This window comes from Scophthalmus maximus, chromosome 4 (genome assembly GCF_022379125.1).
Source record: "Scophthalmus maximus strain ysfricsl-2021 chromosome 4, ASM2237912v1, whole genome shotgun sequence".
Lineage (NCBI taxonomy): Eukaryota > Metazoa > Chordata > Actinopteri > Pleuronectiformes > Scophthalmidae > Scophthalmus > Scophthalmus maximus.
This window is the reverse complement of record NC_061518.1, coordinates 6,140,023-6,165,146: the sequence shown is the minus strand read 5'-3', so window position 1 is coordinate 6,165,146 and position 25,124 is coordinate 6,140,023. Positions and strand designations below refer to the sequence as shown.

The following is a 25,124-nucleotide window of genomic DNA, read 5'->3' as shown; positions in this document are numbered from 1 at the left end:
GTCTGCGATCAGAGATCATAGTTTTACATGTTTGAAAATGTGTCACAATCAGGTAATAATAAATATGACTACAAGAAAAACAGTGTGGGCAGTGGGGGGGCGGGGGGGCAAGTGAAGACAAATTTAAAAACAATGGTGTTTTGATTAGAAAAAAACAGTGCCACCAGGCGCCAGAGTCAAACGCCGCATCTACTGTGCCCCCCTGGAGTATTCTTCAAAAGAATTTCATTAGCGATTGTAACACCGGTTAAATTGCAATTATATCACTCATTGGCCCGCACTGGGGGACATTTTAGTGAGTGCAAACTGCAGCTTTACAAGCACACGTCGATACGTTTAGCCCTAATGAACGGAATCGGAGCGGTCGCCAGTACACGTCGTGTTCGCGTCATGATGAGAGGAGCAGGAGCGGCTGCCACACGGCCCTCCGCTCTTAGTTACACTTTGACTTAGGCTTGATTTTGAACACAAATCAGGAGTCATGGCAATCTGACAAGGACGGGCATCTGCAACAGATTCAAAAAAATGAAAACTTCCAGAGTAAAGCCTCCCACAAACCGGGTCACGCAGGCTGGAAAAGAGAAAAAAGACCCGTTCTTGTGTATTGATTTGTTTGTTTGGCGTCTCAACACCAACCGAGGAGCTCATCCTCCGACGGACACAGTCACCTTTTCTTCTCTTTTCTTTTTTTTACACGCGATGGCTTCGCTGTCACAAACACATTATTCATCGGCGTACAGGTGTCTGGCAACATGACGCGCTCACGCCGGGACGACCTGACCGACCTGACCCTCGCATTCATTGAAGCGCCTGCCTCTTCTCTTCATGCGTATTTTATGCAGTCCTGAAACAGGAGGCCGAGAATGAGTTTAAATTGGACTAAATGACAACATAGGATTAGCATGTATTGTCTGTTTCAGCACAAAATGTGTGTTCATTTGTGTGTTTTAGTTACATTATTTTTCATAATGTCATTATCTCACAGGCTTCTAAAAAGACAGATTTCTTTTTACGACCCGTGGAGTCGCCCTCTGCAGGTGCTTCCAGAGAATGCAGGCTTTCAGCCACGTCCGCATTGGCTTCATTTTCCCCGAACCCGGTGACTACGTCCCTTTTTTCATGTACAGTCTCTGCTTCAGACGCGCCCACACTGCCCCTACTGCCCGTGTGTGCACTGCACCTCGTGTGCGCGTGTTAGTGATTTTCGGTGCGATGCTTCAAATGGATGCAGGATGTGTGAGGATCATGTGAAAAGTGAGCATGTCTCCGGCTGAGAGCGGCTGTTGTTGCTGCTGCCCTGTGAAAACAGATTAAAAAGGAAGAAAAGATATACTGATCTTTTTGTGCTCAATGACGTCCCCGTTACCTGACATCCTCATCTGTCTTCGATATGTCTTTTCGGGGTTTTTTTAAAAGGTTTTTCTCACCGCAGCCAAGAAACTACACTTCAACATCTCAGTCAGGGCTTCATGTCCAAGTCCATCGATCATGCACAATGGGGTTGTTTTTTCCCCGCTACGGAGGAAAAGGCATTTTGAAATAATAAATGACCTGTTGCTGAGGATTACTACCCGTACTCACACACACACACACACACACACACCCATTTGTGCAAACATTTCTCCACAGCTTAACAAAACAAGCAGTTCTCCGTGTGTGTGTGTGTGCACCAGGGGGTCGGGCGTCACGTGCCGAGCGCTGCCAGAGCCGAATGCTGCGGTGAACTGCCGACAACTGGGGACCGGTGCGGGACCAACTCTTCATCCCCAGTTTACTCGCCGCCGCGGGGGCTCCCGAACCAGATAAGTGAGTATCTTCAAATTAGAGCGCTGGCACTGACTTCAGTGCTCAGTCATGCACCTGCTCTGTGTCAGCTCTCTTCTTTTTTAATGGGAGAAGTGAGCTCAGTGTCGGACGGCAGGAGCAGGCGACTGTTGTCTGGTGGAGCGCCGGAACGCCGGGAGTCGGTGCGGGGACATGGGCTGAGAGCTGAGGAGCACGCAGCTATGGGCAAGCCACAGGCTTTTACAAGTCACCTGGAGCGCACTCACATGGGCTGTTGGCAAAGGAACGGAAACGACTTCAAACCCCGTCTGTCCAGTCACGACCCTCCATTTTCCAGATCAAGAATAATAAGAGAGGAAGATGGAGACAATCACGGTCATCACCTACAGGCTCTCTCACTTCCGTCCTTTCCCCGACGGCTTTTTCCCGACCTCCACATTCACAGCTCAGCTTAGCACAGTTCCTTCCATCCAAGTGAAGTGTTGGACCTTCATGTGCCTTTGAGCCCTGAGAGCTCGCAGCACTGCAACTTAAAGCCCCAGTGTGTCATTTTTGTACTTTTCTGGCGGCATCCGGTGGTAAAGTGCAAACCGCACCCAACCGAGCGACCGACGGGGGACACTTTATGGCTAAATCCATTTCCGATTTCCGGCGGCGTCTGAAAATTCGACATGACGAATTCTGGACAGTTTTGTGCAACAACCGTATTCAACACCACGTAGCAAACATGGCCACTCACACGGAGGTCGGGTCCACCTCATGTAACTATATTTAACTCATTCAAAGTTGACGATAAAACACTGGTTCTTTGTTGCAGGTGACTATACATATATGAACACACAGTTATGGGCAACATATTCAATTTCTGTGACTACGTTCTTCAAAATATTACACACTGTAGCTTTAAGAAAACACGTGCAAATAGACAAAACACAAGCAAACTGAGAAAACACCTTCATCCATCTGACAACACTTGCGCAGCATTCAGAACACGCGCCGCAAAGCAAATTAAGAAAGCGCGCTGCAAATAGACCGCAACGAAACGGAGGACACTTAAAAGTGACGCACGCGTCTGGACACGAATTTGTTGTTGCCGTAGAATTTGGCTCAGGGGGCTATTAAGGTTCTCTTCCCATCAGTGGTGTTGGAAAATAAGAGATAAACATTGTAATCGCATGATTCATGTGTTGTGTTTGCCGCGCACGCGCTGTCAAATTGATGAAGATGTTTTCCCGGTTTGCTTGTGTTTTGTCTATTTGCACGTGTTTTCTGCGCGCTCTCAGGGCCGCCATGATTATGGAACTATCGTGCACAATTTTCAGACGCGCTCACAAAACAATCGAGAAATGAGAAAATCCTTTTTCATAACAACCCTACTGTTTGACTTTTTCCAAATCCAAACGACTGTTATTACGTTCGACGTCATTGTCTATAAATAAAAAAAAGCAGAGCTGTTGTCACGGGGTTGATCCGAACACACACACATGTACCAATCATATTGCGGTTCAGGGAATCAGAGGCGAGTCACGTGATCTTCACCTGTGGTGTGAAGCGGAGTGTGTATGATTTCCCCCCCCCCCCCAATGACGTCATCGTGCTCGGTGGCCATGGACCTTTCGGAACAGAATGAAAACATCTCAAATATTTAAACAATACCCAACTGAGCTTATCATTTTAATTCGCTCTCTCACACTGATGAATTCTTCACTTTCCTGACCCGTTGCAGCCTCGGTGTCAATAAAAGCTCTGTTATATGCAGTGGGAGACCCCTCCCCCCTCCCCCCTGTATAAGACCCTGTGATCAATAAAGCTCATAAGTCTTTTCCTCCAGCTGGGCAAGCTTCTGCTCCCTTCCCGCCGAGACTCACTGAGCGTCAGACAGACCAGACACTCCTCCTAAAAAAGGTGCCTCCTGTTGCATACAAATCCCGAGTCTGTCCTACCTGCTCTGCTCCGCCGGGATCTGCCACATGCACATTCCTCCCCCGGGACCCCGAGACAACCGGACAAGTAGATAACGTTTTAGTGAGTCTCGGGCCAAGAAAGAGATTAATGTCGGGGGGAGATACATATTGTCGTGCTCGTGAATGTGTCGGTGTGTTTTGAGGCTATACTTTAATGCATGCACTCGCATGCGACAGTTCGGCACATCGCTGTCGTATTTGCCTAATGAAGGAATTAAGATTAAAATGGAGTTTAGGGCCAAAAGCCACAACTTGCTCCAGAAATAAACAGCTTGTCTCGTCTAATTTGCAAATCTTGTAAGGTGTTTCAAAATCCCTTTGATTCGGGGACCTCCCCGCACTGCAATGTAAATCGGCTGCGGGAAACAAATGACTTCTTCTCCATGGCTTCATTAATATTCATGCGCATGTCAGGCTGAGCATGCAGTCGGATGACTGGGCACAAACAGGACTCTCACTTGGGATGGACGGACCGAGGCGGGCTGGGATGAGGGCGTTGTTGCAGCCACACATGCTCAAATTCCCACAACATTACCAGGGATTGCATGCAACACACACACACACACACACACACACACACACACACACACACACACACACACACACACACACTCACACTCACAAAGCCCCATTCAGGAGTGAAAAGCACGTCGGTTCTGGAGTCAGTGCCCAGGCACGGGAATATATTCCAACCAACGTTACACGTGGCTACACCGCTAATAGGAGCAAGAAGGTTGTGGTGTAAATGAGGACATGAGGTCCATGGGGGGGGGGGGGGGGGGGGGAGGAAGGGAAGATACTGACATCCGGGTGGGCAGGAAGCCCACTGATCCTCCCCGAGGTCCGACAGTCAGGTCAGACAAAGCAACGCGTGGTTTGCCTGCAGATGCCGAAAGCGGCGCCATTGCCTAGAAGTCGAGGTTTAAAGGCGCCGGTGGAGAGGCCTTAATTGCTCTTTTGCTCCGAGTCATGCCGCAGAGTAGTCGTGTGCAATTAGCGAGCGGTTCGATTGATGTGTTTGTGCGAGCACAAAGGCGCACACTGTGGACACGCATGTGGAGCAGACCAGCTCCGGAGACCGAACTTTGTTGCGTTACCTTGATTGTATCCTCTGGGCAGATAACACTGCCGTGTGATTCGGGGGCGCAGGAGGCAGCTCCGGCTCCTCCGCTCGGGGAACCGCCAGTCTCCCACTCGTTTGAAAATCACAGCAACTTCACAGTCCGTCTGAAGAGTCAAACCACCACGGGCGTCTCCTTGCACAGCGACGGCAGAGGCCTTATCTGCAGCACTGAGATGCACAGGACAGCTGGAGCATTTCATTTAATCCAAAAAAAAAAAAACATCCATGTGATCAATTTGTACTTGTCAGCAGTTTTTAAAAAGTCACATTTAAATCTTCAAAAACATACGGCAAAAAAAGATTCCATAGAGAAAGTATTTTTGATGGTGTTGAAGATGCCTCCAGTGGCTGATGGTATGCACATATATTATTATGTTGCACTTTATTTTTGCTCTGACATTTCAGGGGTCACTCACGAAGAAGTGCTATGGTTTGGCAAGAACAAACACAAGCACAGGCGGGCGGGAAGCTCAACCAGCCGACAAACGTATTACTGAATAGTATTGAGTTGAATCGAATTGAAAATGTGTTTATTCTGAACATGTAAAGAAAAAAGAAACAACAAAAGAAAATAATGAAACAAGTGGACAGATATCGAAAAGTAATATTCACAAACAATAACAGCATGGGGCAAAAGAAACTGTCCAACACTCGCTTCACATGTTTTTGAAAAGGGGTGAGGAGAAGAAGAACTTATTTAATCCCACCCCTTCTCCCCATGTCGTCTATAATTAATAATTAATCAGCTTCCTTATTGATTGAAATCTACACTTTAGTTAATATAACTTTTATCTTTATTGCTAAATTCATAACTAATATAGTTATCCTTATCAAAATATACTCTTTTTTTTCAATAAAAATAAATTCATTACCAATTTCATATATCTTAATCATATTGTCTAGTTATATTATATTGTCTAGTTATCTTTTTATAGATTTATATCATATATCTTAATCATATTGTATAGTTATCTTATATTGATATATAATCATATAAAATACAATATATGCATCTAATACAGAATATATGCATTCAAGATATATTATACACATACACCAGCATATATATACAAACATACATATATACACATTTACACATACAAACATATGAGCACATACTGTATATATATATATATATCAACTCCCATATTCCAAAAATCAAATATCTACAAATATACATTATTATTTACAATGGTAGTGGAATAAGATCACATGTATACTGAGATGATCAAGACGCTGTAACAGTTGGTTTCAACAGCAACATGGATATGTGTAATTACAACTTTCATGATGTGTATGGGTGATGAGTAGGTCAAAAGGGGGGGAGGGGGGGGGGGCGGTAATTCCACCGATGGCTGAGCACAGTCGACTGGCTGCTGGAAATAATATATAATTTGGCAATGCGTAAGTGGTTTTCTCCTCCTGAATAATATCTGATTGTTTTTCCTCCAGAGTGTCTTGTTTTGCTTCATTTACTTTGTTATTTTTATTTGTTGCCAGATTGTGTAAAAAAAAAAGAAAAGAAATCCCCAAACATTAAAAAAAAAAAAAAAGGTAATGAATCTGTATTTCGAGATGAGACTCAACTGGACTCTGTGTACTATTGATAATACTTCATTGATTTATTCATCTCATTTAGGTTTTTGTTTCTTGCGGGCAGCAAAAAATAAGCAAAACCCCTGTAAACACCACACCGATATAATCACCTAATTAAGGATATGTGGCGAATTCTTTTTACAGAATGTTAATCCAGCAGAGCAACATTAGCAGTGAGCTCACGAATTCAGATTCATTTTACATCTCTCATTTTGTCTTTTAAAAAGGCACAAACCAGTTATGTTGTTCTTCTGATAGATGCATCAGATCAGATTACATGTAGTTTCTAGAGCTTATGGAAAAAAAAACCTCAAAAGATCCTCAAAATGAAATGATGAAATACGAATTGTCTCGCAGACCCCGTCACACTGTCTTGTATTGCCATGTATCGGAGGTGAATGTGGTAACTGCATCATCGGTTCCCAAAGTTCCCACTCTGGAGTGTGGACGTGAGCCTTAAACTTGGTCAAAGTGATGTGTTTTCAAACTTAACAAAACTTTTGAGCGGGAACGCAGCCTCAGTATTCATTAAACTTGATTTCTGACGTTTCTTGCTGCCAGTGTTCTTGTTCAAAATATTGTTTTTTAACCAGCCATTATGTCAACTCCAGCTTTACCGCAGTGTCGACTTCTCACACTTATTTGGAACTGACGGCCAGAAGAGGGGAAACTAAGCTCTTTGTGGAATAAGATCCACACGTGTAGCCCGTAATGAATACAAAAGGAGCACCGACTGCCAGTTGCTCTATTCCTCATAAGTGGCGCTCTAATTAAAGCAGGGAGCTTTGTCTTGCCGGAGAGAAGAAACCAGGCTCATTTAAAGTGTCTGGAGAAGACAGAGGGAACCGTAGTATTACAGTAAAACACCCACCCGGCGGTTGGTCAGAGGCTCGGCGGCAGCAAACACAGTCCCTGAAATAGAACTGTTGAATATTTTTCGACGCACAATGGCAATTTGCAGAGCATTATGTTATTCCAGTCCTCTGCTTACAGTGCGTCTCCATGCCTCGGTCCCTGGAGGCTCTGTTTGTCTCAGTCATGTGGGATTTAAATGTACTCGGGAAAGAGTTCGCATCGGATGTCTTGGAGGACTCGTCAATGCATATGAGAAAATACTGCTGTGTGTCGGATCTTTAAATCACTCGAGAGGGAGCCGTTCCTTTGTGGTTTTTAATTGACACAAGTGGACAGGAAAAATGTGACTTTAACTGGGGGGTGGGGGTGAGACTCCCGTGTGTGTCTCGCGTACTGACTGTCAGGCTACAGGAGCCGAGCTGCCGCACGGCCTTTCTCCTGCCGTCAACGCTGCTCCTCCAACAACGTCAGTGTGCGCGTGGTCAGCGTGTTCCCACGCCGCGTGTCCCGCGACAGACGCGGCGGAGCACTCAACGCCGCCCGTCCTCGCAGACCGTCGCTCCTCCTCGTCCGTCTGCCCCACGTCCACGGGATTCCAGTTGACAGCAGCAGACGTGTCACGGCCGGGGCTCGGAGACCAAGCCCGAACAAAGGCAGGTGGAGGCCGAGTAGGTCACTTGTCTTCTTGAGGACTTCAATCCCCTTTGAAGGGGGGGGGGGGGGGGGGGGGTCTTTAGAATTCTGTCTGTCTGCGTTAAAACTCTGGTGTCATTTGAATGGATAGACACATTACATCAGCATCAACATCGGCCTTTTGTTGGGGAATTTAATACAAAAAGAGGCAACATTTTGAGGCTTGGCAAGAGTTTTTGTATTTTCCTGTCATTTGTGTCATGTGCACACGGCAATTCATCGGTGAGCCACAACGTGAAAACCAGTTTAAATGTTTTGGCCGACTGGTATTAGTGCCCAGCAAACACAGATGGAGAAGACACCAAAAAACCAAACAAGAACATACCCGACCAGAAGAACTCGCCAAATCGAGGACATCTTACTCCAAAGTCTACCTCTCATGTATATATATATACATATATATATATGTATATATATATATATAAAATAGACAATAAAGCAATGAGCACTTTGTCTTCAGTGTCACCTAAATCACACAAGTCTTTCCCTTCAGGGAAAACTTTAAAAGAAAAAGATATGTTTCTAGTCGTTCCGGGAGATAAACGTCCGCATCCAGGAGAGATCTTTCACTTCTGCTTCAAGGCTCCCCAGTGTACTGTAGTTCTGTTCATAAATGTGCTCTTAATTTAGATTTTTATCCATCAATGGACCATCCTGCCTTACAAATAGGAGATGGATAAAAGATTTCACCTCTGTAGTCCATGTCCAGTGCGAAACGTCCTCATTATATATCTTTCTCTTGAGCTACATGAAAATCTCTCATAAACTCATATCATCTTATATTTATGTACAATATTATACCACACTATACTCACACAAAATATACATTTTAAAGGACAATATATTGTGTTGATTAATCAGAACATGTCCATAGGCAAATACAAGGATAGATTTATTTAACAAACGTCCCATCGAGGGAACTCAAGTCCCTTTCTAGGGAGTGGAGCTGTTGGACTGCAAGACCGTGTCAGATAACACGTGTCCAGAGGCGATGACACGAGGGGATTCAGATATGTACACGGGGATCTTATCCCGTCTGGGATCTATGCTGAGCCAAGCGACCCGAAACCGCAGCGCTGATACGGACAGTTTTCCAACGACTGAGGCCCAGGGCACAGAGGAAACGCTAATCCGCGATGTCATCGAGAAGATACTTACACTACCCACGATGCTAATAGTGTAACATCGAAGTCTCCGATTGGTGGAGCTCACTGTTTCTACGGGAACGCTTACTACACCCGCAAACTTCACCCCTGGCTGGTGATGCTGCGTTCCGTTGTACTCGGATCTCGTCGGGGGTCGGGGGTCGTCGTTCCATTGTAAGAACTGGAAATTACAGACCTGCGAGTCGGAGGTTGCAACTCGGACGCCTTCTTAAGTCGGAGCTCCGACTCAGAGGGTCGGAGGAACCGAACCAACCCCGACTTCGGAGTTCCGAGGTGGAATGGAACGCAGCGTGAGTTACTGGTAGCCACTGCTGCCCCCGAACTCCACGGCCGTTTTACACTTTTTATGATGATGAAGGTTAAATCCAAGAAGAAGCTAAGCTGTCGTAGGAAATGCCGTTTGCTCTTACAATAATTATGTACACAGGCTTGTACCTTTTGCCTTTTCTTCCATTTTCCAATTATTTTTGTGCTCCGAATAAATCGTTTTATGGTAACGATTCATCGCGTGGCTTATTGGCTTGGTGCCAGGCTTTAAAAGTCTTGATATAAGGATTTTAATGAAATGTCAATGGAGAAAAAATAAATGGGAAATTCACTTCCAGAACCGTAGCTGCTCCAAAAAGTGGACGGTCACTGTGGCGCCCTATATCATCATCTCTCTGGCCCACCCAATGAAACAAATACACCAATTCTGCACAGAAGCTTTAGATTATTTGATTTTTTTAAGGCAGGAACATCAGCGTCCCCTTTCCCCAGTGCGTCGACCTCTCCCACCGGTGGCTTCCTCCTGTCGGTGGGTGCCCACACCCTGTTCACATCTCGCCATGTTTGGCTTAAGAGAAAGTCCAGGGAAATCCATCTCCGAGCATCTTCGAGAGGGGTCTGGTTCAAGGGGTTCCCTGGAGTTCTCCTTCTGGGTGGTGGTGGTCAGAAATCCAACCAACCACTCCGCCGTCAGTTTCGGTTAGCTGGAAGCGTGTCCCTGGAGGTGAAACAGTCAATTTATTGATCATTGTTCAGTAAGTCCGCCAGTCTGCAACTAATTCAATTATTAGGTCTGTGTTTAAGTGGGTTACTATGTGGTTGCAGTTGCTCAGTTGGGCAGATTCGCTGCTTCTCATTGTCTTGCTCGGCGCGATAGGGAATTAGTATCTGTAAAAAATAAAATAAGGAAAAACGTAATTATGGAAAATATATTTTTTTGCTCTGTTGTGACATGACATTGACTGCAAATAATCAGAGGATTATGTGATGATGAAAATTAGTCACAGTTGCAGTCCTACATAATCAGCTCGTATGTCGGTTTCAATCATATATCACACATCCTCATTATCCTCGTCTCTCTCTCCTTCGGTTTGTGCCACGGCCTGGGGAAAAGAGATAAATGAAAAGAGAGTCCTCACTCTCCCGAAAACAAAGAAATGATTCTGTTGCATGATGGTCTGCACTGGACTCGAGCCAACCCCCCCCAGGCTTTTGTCGCAAATTTGTACTATAGACAGTAAGCTGCTGCAGGTTGCATGCCATGGTCTCAAAGAGATTTTACCAGTACATTTATTATGAAAGTGGGCTAATAATGGTGGTAAGCACTGTCGCATCACAGCAACGCGGTTCTGGGTTGGAACCCGACGGCCGGCCTGGGTCTGTGTGGAGCCTGTTGTGGGTTTTTCCCCCGGCTTCCTCCCACAGTCCAAACACATGCAGCTTAATTGGAGACTTTAAATTTGCCCGTAGGCGAGTTTGGTTGTTTGTCTTCACATGTCTGCCCTGCGCTACACTCGCGACCCGTCAAGGTTGTACTCTGCCTCTCGCGAAACAATGTCAGCTGGGATTGGCTCAGCCCCCCCCCTTGAAGGACAATCGGTATTGCAAATGGATGGATGGACAAAAAGAAAGTGCAGTTAAATTCTTACAATTTCAATCGTGTCCAATTCAAACCAGTGATTCATGAAAGTCTATTAGTGCAAGTCATTAATGTACAGTATGTGCTAGTGAGCCAGGTGGAACCTTGAGGGGTCTCAGTCGTCTTGAAATATGTAAAGTTAAAATTATACAGTCATAGTGTGTTACAAGTTTCATTATCTGTACTAAAATTCTGTGATGAGGGTTGAAGATTCATGGTCATGAGAAAGAGTCTGTAAAATGTGTCAGTGAACAGGGGAGGTGTTTAATTAGTTAACTTCATTTAATTTTTTAAAGGTTAAAAAAAAAGAAAGGTATTATGAGTAATCTTATCTGCCAAATACCATTAATCTATTTGCCGGAAGCTAATACGTTTAAGCCTGGCGTCCATACTGCTTGGCAGGGTCTGACTAAGAGCTCATCCACTGTGCACCCACCTACACCTGCAACCGTGCACCGATTGGACGGTAGTAGTTAGCTGTCAATCACACTCAATTAACTCTCAAATCAAACGAGAAGTGGTGTCGTTTTCTCATAGTCTCTTCTCGCACCAAGTGGAGTCGCCCTCTGCTGGTCATTCCAGAGAATACGGACGTCAGGCATCATTTTTCCCCGAGCCGTTGACTACAGTATGTCCATTTGTACATAGGCTGGTCTATAATTCGTTTATTAAGTCGTTTTGATAATTGTCTCATAAGCAAAGAGACGTTTATATCACATATTCATGAGTAAGTTATAGTGAAGTTTTGTCGAGCGAGGTGAGAGCGAAGCCCCTGCTTGTTTGCTGAGTACAACATGTAAGTTCTTCCGTCATCAGGTTAATTAACCTGCAGAAAAATCGAAATGTATTTTACAGTTGTTAAAATATTGTTTATTTAGTAACTTGTATACATTAAGTGTGAGTTTAACTGAAGCTGCACGTTTACCAGTAACAGAAGAGAACATTTGAATTCTGTCTCAGAAATCCTACTGTGTGTATTGTACTGTGTTACTCTTGTAAAGTATATGAGGGTGTGTACTCTACTGAAAAAAATAAAACTGTCTTGCGGGTTTATTAGCAAATTGTGTGCATATGATTATCAAAAATTCTCACTGAGGAAATACCAGCACATCACCATTTCTTATGGGCAGAAAAAAAACTACATTTGAATTCTTTTAACGCCCTAATAGTTTTAGCACCTGACCTTTTCTTGTGTCCTTGGTGTTTCTGTGTTTTGCAATACAAGTCATCCAGAAAAAAGCAGTGTGAATTACTTGACATAATACGGAACATTCTACGAGAGCTAAAGTTCACAAAAATAGAGCTGGACTTGACGGGGTTTTTTTTACGATTTAGAAATTACACCTGCGCGCTCTTCTCTATTGTCTAGTCATTTTACCATGTCGCAGTGTGGCAGAGAGGCTCAAGTGACTTTATCTGTGTTTGCTCAGGCCCTTTATTCGACAGACTCATGGACGAATGCCTCAGACACACACACACACACACACACACACACACACACCTTGTTGTGACACAGTCTTTGTGTGACTTCCTTGAGTAGTATTTGAAAAATGGCCATGTGGCAGACCAGGAATCATAAGTGGTAAGAGGAAGCACAGAAATGTTGGCATTAAATGTTGCATATACACAGTCACTCATTACAGTAAGAACTCTTCTTTGTGTTCGGCACAGGAGTAGTGTTGGAGGGCCGTGGATATAATTTCCGTGTGAACGACTGGGCTTTTTCTTTTTCTCTTTGTGTTAAAAACCATCCTGGTGTTATTTGGGAAAGATATTTGATTCTGCACATGTACATCAGGATAAAATTATTGACAGCAACAGACCACTGCAGATGATTAACATAGTACAGACAAAAAACACCTTTACACCATTTTATGCACTGAAAACATTCATCAAGTCTGTGAGGAAAATCTGCAGATGGCTCAGTTCCTTGTAAAGATTGATGTCATGCGGTTCTTGTAATAGCGACGCCATGTGAGCTTGTCAGCTACAGTGAGACACAAGTCATCGGACGTATGAGAAGACTAGAAATATCTGAATGCACATAGCTAAAAACATGCACATGCAAATGCTTCCATCATATCTATTAAACTATGACATTATGAGTCTCAATAACAGCATACGTACCTGAAATTAACACAACTTGCATTCGCTCATTAGCTGTAAATAGATTCCAACACACTCATTTCACTTGGTTTGGATATATATACCAGCTGTCAGTAATATACAGACATAACACACCAGTATTCTTTCACATTAGTTACAGGTGGAACGTGTGTTCAATGAACTGAACATAACTCGAAGGAAATATGAGAATATAAGGCATCTGTGGTGTAAAAGTGTGTCTGGATGAAAAAAAGAGGAAAAAATGAAAAGTGCTCGTATGCGGGGGCCATATGGGGGGTTCAGCCCTCGACACTGGCGCTCCTGGAAGACGGACAACTGGAGAGAGTGCCATCACTATATCGTGAGTCATGATATTTTACTGATTGATCACACGCGGTCAGGTCCAAGTTATCATCCGTGCACACTAGTCCTGTTCCAATGATGAAAAAGGTGCTTTGGGTGGTTGAGGACTTTCAGACATTTTGATGTCTTAAGTAGTTTGGTTGACATGTGGAATTCCTTTCTTATTCCGCAGTTGAACCTACCTATATACCAAAACAAAATTTAAATGAGCTGAAAGGACAACAGAGTAAACTTGCACCGAGTCAAACTGAGGTTAAAGCCGCTGCAGTGAATGGAGTATTTTACATCAACAATGGATCACACAACATGTTTTTTCTTAACTTCTACTAGTATTTCAAAGCGGCTGCTGGTTGTGATGAATTTACTCGTATATATGGAGTTGTATAGCAACTGCCAGCTTATTGCTTTGTTTTCACAACCAACAGCCATTTTGGCACACTGTCACTGCTCTCAGTCATTTTGCCTGCAGCAGAGAGCAGTTTTCAGTAAAAAAAACAAAAAAACTACAACAACAGACAACAGTTACCCACCTAGCACCAAGCAACACACACAGCCAGGCACACAAAGTTAGCAAAGTTGCTGGGTGAACTTAGTGAAACATTTAGCAGCTTCATAGTTAAATATTTCCCTCAGGATATAGCAGAGACCATGAACTGAGTTATGGGTGTGAATATTGGACTTTAGACCAAAAACAACTCTGGATACATGTGTTGCTCTTATGCTGTAACAATTGTCAATATAAACCTTGTCAAATATATTTGGGGGAAAAATCACCCAATGTGGGCGGTCCTGTGTTTCCTCCTTCAACCTCGAGGGTCCTGCGCAGTATCTTGTCTGTTCCTAGGATTGTGCTCTTCTGGACAAAGATCTAAGATGTTGTTAGCTGGAGCCGCTCTCTCAGTTTGGGGGTCACTATCCCCGAGTTCTCCGATCACCACCGTTGCCTTCACTTTCCACATCTGTCCTCTGTCAGCCAGAGGTATTTTGAGAGCTTCTTGTGTGCCTTCTCCTTGACGTCGCTGTCGCTTGGGATTATTACTTCTATCACTTCTGCTTTTCTTCTGTTTGTTGACCACCACAGTGTCTGGTTGGTTAACCATCACCCTTTTATCAGTCTGGGTCATGAAGTCCCACGGGACCTCAGCTCGGTTGTTACTACCAATTCCTTTCTGTGCCCTGCTATGTGTTGAGCCATGTGCCTACTCATCTCAGCTGCTATGGCGCCTGACAGGAGCGTCCATGTTGTGCAGAGGCAGGTTATTGGCCAGTAGTTGGATGGAATAACTCCCTTCTAAGGGATCCTGGCCTCTAGCCTTCTTCTCCGTGGGGGGATACTGCCCTTTATCATCTTGTAGCCAAGCATCTCCAGGATCACTGCTGCTTTAGTTCACATCAGCTTGTTGGTCTCAGTAATGGTCACAGTAGGGATAGTATGTAGCGCTGCCTTCATATCTTCTAGCAGGTTTTCAGAAGGTACTCTGTCACTAAGCCTTGGTAACTGGCCACAGAGGTTCCAGCTATCCATCATCAACTTCAGTTGTGACGGCAGTTTGCGAACAGTGGACACTAATCTAGTAGTTGTTTGACTGTTTGGTTCGATGTTGGGTAGATAGTATCCATCAGTCCCACATCCTCTGCAAAGATCCCCTCTCAATGGGGTTGCATGTATAGTAGCATCCCAAGAACTCCATATTCTCCATCCTGGTCAATATTTTTATCTTTTATTTTGTATTGTTCTAGTGGCCCACTTCTCATCAGGTTGCCCTGGTTCCCCAAGATCTGGATAGGGCCTTGTTGACCCGGCAACGTCTGAGCCGGTTTGCTTCTGTTATTTGCGTTCTCACTCATGTCAGGGACCGATCCACATATTTGTCAAGTATTATTTAATCCATTCTTTAATAACTTGCTTGTTCAGGTTTCTTTTTTGTTGTCCTTGTTCCTAGAAGTACATCTATTTATACACAAGCAATAAGAGCAATGTAAGAAAAACAGAATCAAATTCACATACTCGGCCAATAAACCACCAAATGCTGATAACCTACTGGAGTTAGAAAATTGAGCAGGAGGAAACAACAACAACAACTACAACAACAACAATAATCCGTGTTCATAGTGCATCATGGAAGTTGACAATGAATCTTTAAACACTACCGGCTCTCAGTCATGTTATTCTACTGCTGCCAAGGGACGTGACCTCTGACAGGCTTAGCATAGACTCTTTTCCACGTGTACAAATGTGTTTTTTTCTTCCTTTGCAAATATGGAAAAATACGATACCGCCCATAGAGAGTTTTATTCTTGCACATTGTAACTGCCTTTAACACATCAGGCTGATCATACTGACTTGCTGTGTCATTTAACAACTCATGGGGGCCATTACGGTATAATTAGACGCTGCTTTTCTCTACCACCAACATGTGTCCAGACCAAGTGGATCCATTCCCCCCGCTGGGAGCACTCCAAACCAAGGTGGAATCTAAGCCCCCCTATAATCTGCCTTGTTATTGAATTAAAGGCTTATGTCTGCTCTTCACGAGTATGTCAATTACTCTTGATTCAATGGTGCACTCACGCATTTCTTTTTCAAATAAAAAAAAAAGAAGAGGAAATCCAGTGCTCAAATAGAAAGTAATGCACGTGTGAGGTGATGCACGGCAGGGAGAAAACCACACTAAGATGTAGATTACTTTCTCTCAGTAGACCTATATTGTACCAATTAAATAATTCAGTCTGTTTGTGCTGTTCCGGTAGCAGTTGCTGTAAGTGGTGTGGTGACAACCTTTTCAGGGATGTAAATCGGCCATCACCAGCTTCCTTCAGTTATATCATATCCCAGAATAGTCTTGCCTATCAGCCGTGAAACATGCTCAAAAGTTAACAGACGCAAAAGTCTGATCTTTTTGAAGAGCAATGATAATTCATACGAAGTCAATCTTTTGAAGATGCAGAACAGAGTTTACACGGCTCCGGCTTTTGTTTCATTTGTCGTCCACATTTGACGAAGAGGCTATTTATACAACTTTAAAATGTCTTGAGGCGAAATTGACTTCAGACACAGCAGTGTTTGTCAGTGGGTGTACAAGACGAAAAACAGGGAAAGAGACTTTCAGCTCCTTGCAGAATCAATTCATGTAGAAATTATGTCTGTATGAGTGCGTATTGTGGAAGTGAAAAGCAAAGATACTAAAGAAAAGGCTCTGGAAACATGTTTCATAAAAAGGATAAAAGATGTCCCATTTTGTTCAGTGTTTCCGCATGGATCAAGTCAAGGGGAACAATCTGAGGGGGAACAAAAGGGATTCATTTTTAATAACATGTTGAATGTATTTATTACCCATCAGGTCTATTCTTTTCTGTAAAGTTGAATGTTTCAAAACACTCCCGCACTGACACGTGCATTTAAATGTTTCAGTTCGAGCCTCTTTCATACTGGTATTTCATATCAGTGTCATACTGGTACCATCTGTGCTGCTTAGAATCTGCTGGTAGAGAGCGAGAGAGAAAGAAAGCCAATGATGGTATCGTGCGTTGAGAAGACTACTGTACTGTACTGTGCTTCGACTGAGGTCAGAGAAGATGTAGAAGAGGGCAAAGGGTTTACTGGAGCCTTTCAGTTGTAAATAGGACTAAGTAGTTAAGTCAGTTGTGTGGAAATGTACTGAAGTCCCCTGGTTCAAGCTTTTTACTGTATATAATATATTTTTGGAACCAGTGGAGTCGCCCACATACAGACATACAGGAGTTGATTGTTGAGTATAAAATGTGGGGGGAAGTTTGTAGTTACATTAACTTATTATAATATGTCATGAATATGATGCTGGGAGAGTTTTTTTTCCTTTTTTAGTCTTTTCTGCATCCCAGTGACAGGTACAAGTCACATTTTAGTGACAGATTGCAGGTTTCTCCTGAATGTTGTTCACATGCTCCCGTTGTCATAACACCCCATATGGCTGGTTAAAAACAAAAAAATCCATCTCAGGTTAACAAAAATAACCCAACGCAAGCTCAAATAAAATCCACTGTCTCACGACAAACTGCCACCTTCTCCACCATTGCACACCAGCGGGTGCCATTTTATCTTCGCAGCCCCACCTGACCTGGGGGGGGGTAAACAGGTGCGAGCAATCCAAAAATACTCCGTCAACGAAAGAACAATTTGAGCTAATGACTTTTTGCCGACAATTTAAGTGAGTCAAGAAACACACTGTAGCGCGCAAATGAACACGCACATCAAACTTAATAGAACAGTTGAACATTTCTTCACCACGTGGGAGGTGGCCAATCGCAGGGGGGTCGATCGCCTGTCTCCACTCACCAACAGAGCCGAAAAAGAAAGACAGCGAGCAAAGAAAGCAAAAGCAGACAACACAGAGCGACGACGACCCTTTGAACAAGTTGACTGTTTCGAGGGCAGATTCATCAATTTAGAAGAAACTGGCTTGTGTTAATTTGACCGGGGATTCGGTTAATGATTCAACACTTAAGATGGATTTGAATGAATGTTTCAACACATGGAAAAGCCATCGGAGCTCAGGGGAGAGAGAGGGAAGCAGCCTTTTTCCCCACACTCAACACGAATGAGGTCCGGGCATCACCACGAGGCAAAGATGAATATAGTTTTCAATGCCTCCGCCTCAGTGGTAGTCCTTTAGCTAAGTGATTTCCTGTCTTGTATTGATAACAACGCAGGTGCTTTATCTCGTCCCCCTCCCTCTGTTGTATAATGGCTTAGATTAATAAAACAACTGCATCAGACAAACCCCGAGGTCTTCTGGGAAACCCGCGCAGCCCGTCGGCATCCCCGGGCAAGTGGGCAGTCTGTAATCTACATCCTGTTCATCCTGTCGTGTGTGAGTTAGACCAGCAAGTCGAGGCAAAGACATGGACATGAGGAAAATCCTCCACCTGTGTCACACGACTATTTCAACCTTTGCCCCGTGCCTCATCTTACAGTATGTTGTGTAGCTGCCAGGGGTTGATTAGTGATTCCTGGTCATTATTTTGTCCTGACAAAATGCTAGGACGTCGTGGAAAAGACCAACACCCACATCAACCAGCTGTGCAGTCCACCACACACACACACACACGCACACACACACACACACACACACACACGCACACACACACACACACACACAGCCAAATGTGTACATACAAAGCTGCATCTCTGTGCATCATAGTGGTATTGATTTGTTTTAAAGAACCCATTAACCACAGGATATACCATACACACACTATATATATATCTATATATATCCAATCATGTTGGCATTATACTTAAGGAGGCCTCATAACCAAATTTTAACCCAGGAGTAATGGAATTTAGGGACAATTACAAATTAAGCAAATGAAGTCATCAGGATAGATTATAAAGGTTTTGAGTCTGGTCAAATTTCGTACTTATTTACTTACTTAGCTGAACTGTTGGCTGACTGCGGACAAATCGGTTTGCAAAGTCCTACTAGTAGCTAGCCTTCAAAAGACATATACCTACCAAACCACCACAGAGTGCAAACCAACCAATTCACATCACACATGACGTGCACTATATCCGCGACGAATCATTGAAGCAACCGATTGAGAACCAGCCTACAGCCATTCTGGCTTCCTCGCCCTGTGCAGCTTTGCAGATTCATGCTATTGTTACCTTCATATTTTTTTCTCATCTCATTTCATGTTGTGGGAAAACAGAGAGAAGATGACCAGTTGCAAGGCAACAGGGTGAGAGACAGAGAGAGAGAGAGAGAGAGAGAGAGAAAAACACCTAGGGAACTGTAAATTCACAGATTTATTTTCCCTTACATGTTCTTTTACTCTTAAACATAAAGCTGTGGAAAATGAAAGGTCAAGGGAAAAATTGGGTGTTCATCTGTTTCCCCTGACTGCTGCGTTCAGTCTACCAGAGGTCGCGGTATTGTGCGAATTACACATTCATTCAATGTTACGTGCAGCAAGATCATATAACGCTGAATATTTTAAATAGGTTGGTCAGAAATCGAAATAATGACTTTATATGCCATAATCAGTAGTGTAATACATTTTTAGAAGTAACCCCCCCGACCCCCACAAACATTGCTGGTAACACACCGTGTTTGATTTCCCTTTTCAAAATCATGTCAGAATTACAGCTACATGGACATTATCATCCCCAAGGTCTGGGACGTAAAACTGTTAGTGGGACGTAAATAAAATACGAGTGCAATAATGCCGTGTGCATTGCATGAGAGGGCACGGCATCTCTGAGTGCCCGTGTTTCCATCGGCGGGGGCTGCATGCTCTGATTGATGAGGCGATTGAGGCCCGGGGAATTTGCTACAAATCAGCAGTGTTGTTACGAAGGCCGGCCGGCGAGTCTGTGATCCTTGGATCTCTACAGTGTCTCTGCTGCTCTGCCCGGGGACAGCGGATTCCACAGCGAGGCCTGACCTCTGCGGTGAGAGGACAGCCCGAGCAATGTTTTTGACGCAGACCACTAAGCCGGCTCGGCTGGTGAGAGAGACTTCCTACCAGTTGCACGCACACGCACACACACACACGCGCACACACACACACGCACACACACACACACACACACACACTCTCTAGTCTACCCTAGTCTACCACGCTCGCCCACAAACCCCGGTCCTCCTGCTGCCAATAAAAATATGAAGAGTGAAGACAGTGCGACGGGGCTTCCTGCAATGGCACAAGGGGAGCGCGGGTAATATTCAGACAGCTTTGCCTCAAACAATGAAATCAAACAGAAGCTCCCTGTGGAGTTAGACGTCTGTTATTATTAAAGGCTGTTCTCTCACTGTCAGGGTCAGTACCAACCCTATCACACCCATGCCCGGGAAAAAAATTGAGAAAGCAAAAACACACACACACACACACACACACACACAAAAGCTCAGGGTGTGCGCTCGAACAACATACTGTTGAACGGTGCCCTGTGAAATAAGCCGCTGCCCTTGGACAAGGTGGAATCTTTCTTCAATTTGAATGATTTCAGCTCTCTTCTTTCTTTCCTTTTTTTTGTACACACAACAATGACATATTACACGACCCAGTGCATATACAGTAGCAGCTTTTCTATAAAAAGAATTGGATTTCTCAAGTACTGTGATGACCTCAGCAGAACCATCGCTCCCACGGGGATATTTGCAGCTTTGTTCAGTTGTCGGAACCATTCACTCATTTCTTTTTTTTTCCTCTTTTCACAGAGATACTTGAACATAATTGCGGCAACCCTTGGGACTAAATGTCTTGTTCTTGTACACAGATGAGTGCATTGCGATTTTTTATCAGGAGGTACTAAAATCTTTACTGTACCCTCTTGATTAAAGTGATGTTAAGTGTGACAACAATCCGATCGGTGTCAAAGTTTTCGTATGAACAAAGGGAACCTGGTCTTACTTGAGAGCTCTTATTTCTATTGTCGTGCCCAAACTTCTTGTGAGCACTGAGAACCGGTCGGTCACAAAAGGAAGATGTGTTTGAAAGTATAAAAAATAGCCAAACTCAAAACAAAGAGAGAGAAAAAGCCACCGCTTGTGAACGCACCTCAGCAATTGAAGCAACGATAAAGCCAAGTGTAATAATTGCAAATGAAAAATATCATTCAAATCAGGGGCAACAAACAATCTTGCCTGCCATAAAAACAGCAATGGTGTAACCTTAAAACTCGTGTTTATAGGACTGGCCTCCGGCCGTAAAGACAAAAAGAGAACGATGAGCCAGCTCTCGGGAAGGAACGGAGCCATAAGATCCGGCTTGCTTCAAAGTGCCATAATTCCCACTCCTCTACTTGCAAATAAGTCCGGCATCCTTTTATTTATTATTAATTTGTAAGCATTAAAAATGTTGGTCTCACACGATATTCCACGAGTTTTTCCTACACTGCCAGGCACAATATGCCCAGGGTTAGGGTAACACTTGGGAGATTTCAGCAGAGGTGAAGAATCAAGTACAGATGTTATTGGGTCAGAGTAAATGAAGATGGAACACAACATAATGAAAGATTTCATGTCCGCCTGAAAAAAAAATTCAGAGTGAATATCTCCTTTGTAATAATGCAGATGAAGCCCATTCATCTTGAAATCCATAGAACAACATCTGAACATAATCTGTGCCCAATTTCATGCTGGTCAAGTGAATCAGGGCCAAGTTACAGGCTTTAGTAGGGACGTGGTCAGACGGACTCTGTTCCATGTGAGGTTTCTCACTGATTACATCTAATAGGACTGTTTTAATGAAGACGAGTGAGCATCTGTCTCTCCATAAACGATCTTTGTAGTGCGACGAAATGTCGTCAGACCTTCGAACAGACTCCAGGTAAAGTACAGGGGCGTGTATCTCAGCAGCGCATTGGTCAAGCTGGGTGATTGACACGTCTATAGAACCGTCAGAGCCAGTAGAATCGACGGACAGCATCACGGACACCATTCGCTATCTGTGAGGGGGCGAACCCACTGTGACGCGTTTTTCCCCCGACGCCATTTGACATGCGACTTCCGCATGTGTAGTCGGAGTAGGAGGAGCAGGCGTTGATTAACATCTTGAAATGACGAGCGGTCTTTGTGCTAAACCAACGGAATCGGATTTATGGATCAAGACACAACTTTTCCTGCAAATACTTCGACGGTAAGACATAATTCACGTGTGTCGCTGTGTTGATACGAACATTGATCAGCGGCTGGTGAGCTGAATGTTTGTCTGAGAGTCATAGAGGAAGGACAGTGTTTGAATCTGCAGAGGCTGGGCGTTAGCATGATATGTAGCTTGTGTTGTTAGCATGTCGGTAGCAGCGGCTATGGAGTCTGACATCGGTGATATACCATCACGTGAAGTTGTCGTGTTTATGTGATATTCTGACTCAGTTGCTTGGTGTTTTACTTGTGTTTCGTGTCGGTGAAGAGGGTTGACATCACGACAGCGGCGTGTAGCCGAGCGTCTCCTCGTTCTGTGCAGATGCCGCGTGGCTTCATAGCTTCATGTTTAGCATGTAGCATGTGTGATTCAAGATTTAATTTTTACATGTCACTTTTTGATACAAACCTTTTTTTTACTCTTCTTCGACTGCTTATTCGATGACAGTTGGTCGGAGAGTTATAATAAAAACACGAGATTGGAATCAGTGAACTCTGAGCTTTCAGCTGATATGTAGCTTGTGTTGTTAGCTTGGATTATCACGACTGTCACATGTGCACATATCGGACATTAGTTGTTGTTGTTTTAATAGTGTTTCATAATGGTGTAAATGGTTGCTATGAGGTGTAGCCAAGTTTCTAACCGTTCTGTGAATATGCTGTGTGGCTATACTGCTTCACGTTGAGAAAAATGATGAGTAATTGTGGTCAAATTGTGTCGGAACCGAGGCCTGATTAGGTCTCCATGGAGACGGTCAAGTTTGTCATTGCTGAGACTCAAGTGTCTTACACAGGAAGAGTGTTTGATTTAAAAAACTGTCCTGATTTCCAATGTTTTTAATTTGGATTTGGAGAGGATACCATCACACAGCTCAGAGACACAAAGTATTAAAAAGACACGTGCTAACCTCAATCAGGTAACTTTTTTCATACATAACTATAATTTTAACCAGCAATACACGCAGAGAAGTATATGTGAATTTTTGAAACCTGTCTCTAAAATAAGTTCACTCTGTTTGTGATAATTGTACAGTTTGAACTCGAATCTGTCATAGTTTAAGTTTCCAAGGCCAGACAAATTGCGGTCGTTAGTTATGCCAAAGAAAATAAGTTTCTACATGTAAAATATTAATGAATCAAATTCGTAGATGTACCTGTATGTATATAATGTATCACCGTTAAAAGTTTACGACAAAACACATTTCCGATGACCCGAATGGTTTATCTATCGTATTATTTTTTGATTTCCTTTTAAGTGGATGGTGACATTTCATAAGCTTTTTGCTTTTGCCTCTTTGAGATGGAAATGCACTTTCCATGTCTAAATGTTCTGCACCGTTCTGACCTAAACGTTCACCGGAGCTTCCACTCCACTGAAGGAATTGGAAATTGGCACACAGACATAAATGTCACATTTCCATTATGTTTTCTACATTGTTTTTCACCATTTTAGTTTCTGACTATTGCTGTTCTAGCCGTGGCATCCTGTTACACCCTCAATTACTGCAATAAGTGCTATAATGGAAATGAACAAATTCATAATAGTCGCATTACGGCACTTGATCGAATGGTGCATTGATTCACATTTTCCTCGGTGAATTTCTCAAAATTCAGTTAGTGTTTGTCTTGTTCGGACAGACGCCCACCTATTAAGACTGTAAAATGCATAGTGCTGGGCTAGACTGGAAGGCTTGACAGGCATAGCAACTGTAGCCTTGGGGGGGTGGGGGGGGGCTGAATGACGGGTTTGCTGATCTAGATAGGGGAAAAGGGGAGTTGCTGTTCTTTGTAACCGCAGTAATCTGGGGGGAAAAAAGGTCCTTCAAAGACCCTTTCTGTGGCCAAGCGCCATTGGATTCTGTATCTCTTTCATCTTTTCTATGAAGTGGGCATGTGTGTGGGTGGTGATGAACATCACACATTGCCTCTTTCCTGCCCCCCCACCCCTCACAATTTCCCCCCCCCCCAAACATAGAATGGTAACAGTGGTAACACAGTTTTCTGTCACCATTTCAAAGCAATTGAGCTTCAGTCAGTAACATAATTATTTTAAGATCATTTTTAGAAAGAAATCATACATTATATAGGTCTTATGCTTGCAGCAATATCGTATTCTAGTGTCAAGTGTCATAATATTTTCATTTACATTGAGCATGGACAACTTGAGATTGATGTAGGCCTAGTGCATGTCACATGAACCCTGAAATGATCCGTCACCGAACGCTTTGAAAAATATCCAAATTCCCCCGTGAACAGATGATTAACAGCCTCATCTGCCGTATAATGTGTCTATTTTTAACGTATTCAGTGGAATGCATATTTTAGCAAAATCCCTCGAGTATTACAGGAAAGTGTGGCAATGTCACTGAAATGACTGTGTCACGATACATACCACAAAGAACAGAGACAGAAATTTGTAATTTTGTGCACCAATTATGTGATTGGTTTGGTTGTACCGGTTGAACAGTCTGCACTGATTATCGCCTAAATTATGCAATGTCAAGTCACGTTGTAATGTGAGTGTAGCTCATCTTGCATTTGTGTTAGAATGACTGGAAGCACTTGGTGTCTGGCAGCAGCAGCAGCTCAAAAATAAATTGAAGTGTTTCTTTCCTGTGCTTTCTGGTGAATTCTTAGTTTATTACAAAATCATACAAAGTTTTGGTGTCATGTCAATACCATGTACAGAACATAACATATAAATTCAATATGTTAGAGTTGGTATAATTTACACATCAAATCTCACAGAATGGTTCTTTTTGATGAGTGCATAACAGTTTAGAGCTGACAACATATTTCATAATATCAAATCATGCTATAATACCAATTATTTAAAGTCATGTTGGTTTAAAAAGATCGACGGTTGTAATGCAGACATGTAAATTTCATATTGCCCGCTCACGGGCAAAAGTGAAACAGATCTTCACCATGAAAAAGATC

At 43.5% G+C, this 25,124-nt stretch overlaps 1 long non-coding RNA gene across 3 annotated transcripts in view; it reads left to right on the top strand.

Annotated features, from left to right (window-relative positions):
• The window catches only part of LOC118302218, a 119,430-nt gene that overhangs the window by 6,072 nt on the left and 88,234 nt on the right, over positions 1 to 25,124 (top strand). For 2 of the 3 annotated variants that reach the window (XR_007030573.1, XR_007030574.1), the window contains exon 2: positions 1,674 to 1,806. This is a non-coding gene — a long non-coding RNA (uncharacterized LOC118302218). Of the gene's footprint in view, positions 1 to 1,673; positions 1,807 to 21,904; positions 22,180 to 25,124 lie in introns of those variants that run through there. The other variant, XR_007030572.1, reaches the window with a different exon arrangement.